Raw genomic sequence first — 6,000 nt, forward strand, 5'->3', positions numbered from 1 at the left:
TACTTTTATCTTTTCCTAATGATGTTTTTCTTTCTAAATATAATCTATACTATTTCTTGTTTATATTGAGGTGACTGAGGGTCCGACCTTGTGTTGGGGGTGCGATAACAGTGCTTATCCACCTAGCCCGGCCTTATATAAACCTTTACTTGCTTGCTACAAAAATTAAGGGCCTATCCTTACAAAACAGCCTAAGCTTATTTCATTTTAATCTTTTTCTGTTCCTGCAAGTTTAAGAAGAGTGATCAGAGTTGTAGTATTAGTATGATGTGTTTTGATTGATCAGTTATCAATGAATGATAAAAAGGGGGGATTGTAATGGGAATTTTAATTTTCACACTCTAGGTGTGTTCCTGATTTTTCAATATAATGATTAATGTGAACACTGTGAGACAAAGGGGGAGACAGCTGAAAAGGGAACCTCTGACCCCTTGGGATCAGAGGTGGTCCCATTTGGGACTTCTGAGTTTGTAGGAATAAACTCAGCAGGATTAGGTCACTAGCAGAGAAACCTTCCCTTGTTTAGATAAGGGCCTGTGAGCAGAAGACCTTGAAGGTACTATAAAGGCTCCTCTGCCCTCCCTCCCTTCGTCGCACTTGTTCCACAGACTGTACTAATGACTTCTGTGTGGCAACTGGGCCTTCTTGCAAGAATAAAATACTTTTTTAATGATCATTTGAATTTCAGAGTGTCTCTTACGCAGTTGATGATTGTTTAATGAATTTTTGCCACTACAGTCCTCAGCACAGCATGGTTAAATGCGGTAGGGCAGCGCTGGGTGGGTGAGTTAGCGGACTTTCACTTTGACATCCGATACAGACCTGGTAAAGCCAATGTCGATGCCGATACACTGTCAAGACAGCCTCTGAAACTGATAGAAGTCATGGGTGAACACACAGAAACCTTATCACCTGAAATTGTGTCTGCTGTTTGGCAGGGTAGTAAAGCTGTGGCTGACAGTGATGTTCCTTGGGTTGCTGCCTTAGAGCTTAACAGTCCAAGGGAAGAGGTAATGTGCACTGAGGGCAGTATCTCAACAGTCACCCCTGAAAACATCAAAAGCTGCACAACGAGATGATCCAGCGATAGGTGAGATAATCACGTTGAAAGAACAGGGCTGGACACCAAACGAAAAAGACAAGAATAACATGAAAAAAGGAACAAGACGACTTCTCTTTGAATGGACCAAATTTGAGCTAGAGGATGGGATTTTGTACTGTAAAACAGGACAGACCAGACAATTAGTTCTCCCTCCGCGGTTCAAAACAATGGTACTTAAAAATTTGCACAATGAAATGGGACATGTAGGAGTGGAGAAAGTGCTCCATCTTGCTCGTGAACGCCTCTATTGGCCCTCAATGAGGAAGGAGATCGAGGAGTATGTAACAACCAAGTGTTCTTGCATAAAACAAAAGCATCCACATTTCCACCAACGAGCACCCATGGGATCCATTACATCTAGTTCCCCGTTTGAGCTTGTGAGCGTGGACTACTTACATCTTGAGCCAAGCAAGGGTGGTTGTGAGTATATACTTCTGCTGGTAGACCTCGGTTCGGGTATCCCGAAAAACTCCACCACGACCAGGGCAGAGAGTTTGAGAACCACCTGTTTCAGAGGTTACAACAGCTGTCAGGAATAGCCCACTCGAGAACCACACCATATCATCCTCAGTGTAACCCTGTGGAGAGGTTGAATCGGACAATTCTGCAAATGCTCAGGACTCTGGAGGAGAAAAAAAAAGGAATGGAAAGACTACTTGCCTCACATTGTGCATGCTTATAATTGTACCAGGCATGAAGCGACCGGCTACTCTCCATTCTTCCTCTTGTACGGCAGATCACCCCGATTGCCTGTCGACTTGCTGTTTAACCTGGAACACAAAACAGAGAGTTCAAATCAACAAGCTTTTGCACGGAAATGGGAAGACAGAATGAGGCAAGCATATCAGATCGCGAAAGAGAACAATCAAAAGTCTTCAGCAAAGGGCAAGAAATACTATGACAGAGCAGTAAGAGGTGCCATTCTTCAACCAGGAGACCGGGTGTTGGTAAGAAACCTTTCGGAAAGAGGTGGCCCGGGAAAGTTACGTGCATACTGGGAAAAGGATGTACATCAGGTCGTAGAGCGCATCGGTGATGGCCCAGTGTACAAGATACAATCCGAGACAGGTCCCAAGACCCTTCGTGTGCTTCATCGCAATCTCCTGCTCGCTGTCAATGATTTGCCTTTGGAAGATCCCATTGCTGAAGCTAAGGAGACAAGGAAAGGAAAACAGAGAAAACAAGTGAGAAATCAGCTGGAGAATGAGTCAGACTCAGATGCCTCAGATGAGGAGGAACATACTTACCGGTATAACCTTCGTACGAACATACCTTGCTACAGATTTGTGACAGTTCCACCAACAGAGAGTGAACCTGAAACTCAGACAACCCAAAACCATTCTTACCTCCGTCCAACTGCAACAGAATTTTATCCTGACGAAAGAGGTGATTCCACAAGGAACCAGGTTCAAGAGTTGGAACAAATCTTTGAGTCTCCATGTGTTCCTGGTCCAAATCAAAGATCTGTGACGCCAGATAAAGATGAGGAGAGACGAAGGAGTGAAGGAGAAATAGTCAGAGTTGCAGAAAATGAAATAGAAAGGGAAACTAAGGTGATGGAAGAAGGAAATGTGAGAAGGACACAAAGAGTAGGAAAACCAAGAGAAATGTTCACATATGATGCTCTGGGAAAACCATCATATCGACCTTGGAGAGCAGAAGCAAAGGCACTTTGGTCTTTACCGCAATACATCCCACATGAAAATGCCCCTTACTACCAGTATATGCCCCCTCATCCCTGCTGCCAGTGGTGTCCTAATAGTTACTGAGGTAGTGTTTTGAAAAAAGAGATCAAAGAAAAATATTATAATAATAACGAGTGGCAGAAGTAATTCAGATGTCAGGAGCCATCTAAGAAAGTAGGGGAGAGTGTAGTGGGTTGGTAAAAATGAATGTGCTTAAAAATGCATGTGTATATGTGTAGAGGAAAAAAAGACACCTCTTCAAATGTTGTATGGCATTTGTGCGTTAAAAACATAATTTTTCCGGATATAAATGGGTGTGAAGTCATAATTTTCATTTTCATTCAGCAGTTCATTGTGTAGAAAAGAATGCTTTGTTGCTGTTTATGCTTGCTTCCTGTAGAGGGCGCTGAACGCTATTGTTTCAAGCTAATGCACCGGGCGAGTCAGAGTCAATAAAATATTGTCGAAGACTGCAGCCAGTACTCCAGTTTTACAGCGTCTCTTGTTATTATTTTACAGGTGAGCAAAACCGTTTCAGAAATTGTTTGAAACTAATGTAAAACACTGTGCTTCAAAGACATATGTGTTTATTTTTGTTATATTACTGAGAAAGACTGTTTATTAAGATACATTCTGTATTACTGGGTTATGTATTAGACATAAGAGGGACGAATAGGTGAATGCAAAGTGAAATATGAGAAAATATACATGTGAAAAGCATTCATGGATGTTTTTAAAGAGTTTATAATGTTGATTGTCATCAGATAAGAAAGTTTGAGTGAGTTTAATATGCGTTCGCAACTGGAAGTATCTCGAGCCAAAATGGCAGTGTAAGCATGAGTGAGTTAGAGCCAAAATGGCGACGTACACGTAAAACACGAGGATTGAGTGAAGCAAAATGCAATATTCATTTGTGACAGTTCAAAAATGAGAGTAATGTCTCGTGAATGTTATTGTGATGTGAAATACATGATATTCGGTTGAAAACCCTCTAAAAGGAGAATGTATCTCTGAAAAGCCTTGATTAAAATGTAACTATCTTTATTGAAATATGTTAATGTTGTTAATGCATTGAAATGGTCAGAGTCAATAAAATATTGTCGAAGACTGCAGCCAGTACTCCAGTTTTACAGCGTCTCTTGTTATTATTTTACAGTGCTGGCCAGTGTTGTACCTTCAGCTTACTCTCTCAGGCTTCCAAGACTTGAAGAGGGTTACAATTACATGAAATCACACAGTAATTACACATGGTCATTGAACCAGGTTTTGGTTATTCTGGCAGTGTGGGCAGGTGCAAATCCTGCTGGAAAATGAAGCAGGCAAATGAAGCACTGTGGCTATGATCCAGAGCCAGAGAGACGGCTCGCAACTCGAGGCAATTTATGTGCCACGAGAGAAGCTTGCCCGTCCAAACACCGCACGCCGGTCTGCCCTCAAAGACCGCACCCCAACCAGTCAAAGAGGCGTCCGTCGTGAAAACCTGGCGATGGCAAACTACATCCATCTTTATGATTCTATACGGGTTCAGACAATACGCCCTGAGGGCGTTCCCATTGCGTTATCGCTATGCAGCATCGAGTGAACCTATGAAAGAGAACTGTTGTATTCCTTTTGCGAGTGGGATTCTCTCTGATAAGTCTGAGATCCTCCGGCCGTGATTAAAGCATATTCGAAGGCATTGTCTGGAGTTTAGTTATTGCTGCGCAGCCAGTTAGTTAGGGGAACAAGTTAGGGATTGCGAACTCGAAGCTAGTTGTCGACTGTAGACGCAGAGCTAGAGTATAAAAAATATTGCAAACTCGAAGCCAGTTGTCGACTGTAGACGCAGAGCTAGAGTATAAAGATATTATTAAGTGTCTTGGGTGTCGATTGGAGACGCCCCAGGTAATTAGGAGCACCGGCGACGCTTGGGGGTCTCAAGACCCTCCCAAAAAATGCCTTGAGCCCCCATTTGACCCCCCACCCCCTTCCTGATTAAAAAATATATATATCCGGGATAAAGATTTAAAAATGTTTCTCTTCAAACTATGCAGAACAATAATAATTAATAATTTATTCTACATATAAAAAAATATAAACATAAGAATCACTGCGACGCCCCATGAACGTCGCTGCGCCTCGCGTCATTGCGTTCAAGGCGCTTCCGCGAGCCCGCAAGAGCTGCTACGCTACTACAGCTAGCTTGAAGCTAAAAATGGATCGCTTTGTCATACCTCAAAAAAAATTGAGAGCAGACGGAAATTATAGCAATAGGAGTGAAAATATACCCGTTGCAGTGGAGGGCGAGCCCTGCTTGATCCTAGAAACAGAGGACACCGAGGAATTGGAGGATGAGGAGGTGCGACCGGAGCAACTCGCAGCCCCCGAGGCCGAGGAGACAGGTGAGCAGATGGAAAGAAATGGCGCCTCATCGAGCGCTACAGCGGGCACGGATGGTGGGAATTCTGACGGCGGAGTGGATTTAACGGGGGATTTAAGCCATGGCCCAGCCGAGAAACCAAGACAGCCTCAACTAAAATCATACCCGCGTCGTTCTAATTTAACAGGTTTAAATTGTACTGTATTTAATGTGCTATAAACACAATTGTTGCAGGAAATCACACCTGTGGAGAATGGAGAGAAGACAGGAGGAGACTGGACAAAAGAGGAGCAGAGAAGATGGCAGGAAGAGACTGGAGAGTTAAGAGGAGAGAAGAGGACAGGAGGAGACTGGACAAAAGAGCAGTCAATATTGGTGAGTGAAGTGAGTGAGGTGAACCTCTTGCTATTGTATTGCTGTATTTAGCATAAATACTAACCTATTCATGTGTACTATAAACTCATATGATGCAGTAAATCACACCTGTGGAGACTGAAGAGAGGAGAGAAGATGCCAGGAGGAGACTGGACAAAAGAGGAGCAGAGAAGATGCCAGGGGGAAACTGGAAGGAAGTAGGGCAATCAAAAGGTGGTGAGAGTATGAGAATAGATACTATTTTGTAAATATGTTTTCTGTCATGGGTGTGGCTATGGCAATTAAAGTTTGAGCATATTGTTTGCAAACTGCAATTGATTAATTAATTAAAAACAAAGTAGTTGATATGCTGTGTTGTTTTTGTTGTTTAGTAGCAGTAATATGCAGTTATTAGCCGTGTCCGCTGTATTTTCTGTTGGTTTTCATGAGAACCCCCTTGAAATGATCAGGACCCCCCATTGCCCCCCCAATCAAAATTG

This window comes from Rutilus rutilus, assembly GCF_951802725.1.
Source record: "Rutilus rutilus genome assembly, chromosome: 5".
In the NCBI taxonomy this organism is placed as follows: Eukaryota; Metazoa; Chordata; class Actinopteri; order Cypriniformes; family Leuciscidae; genus Rutilus; species Rutilus rutilus.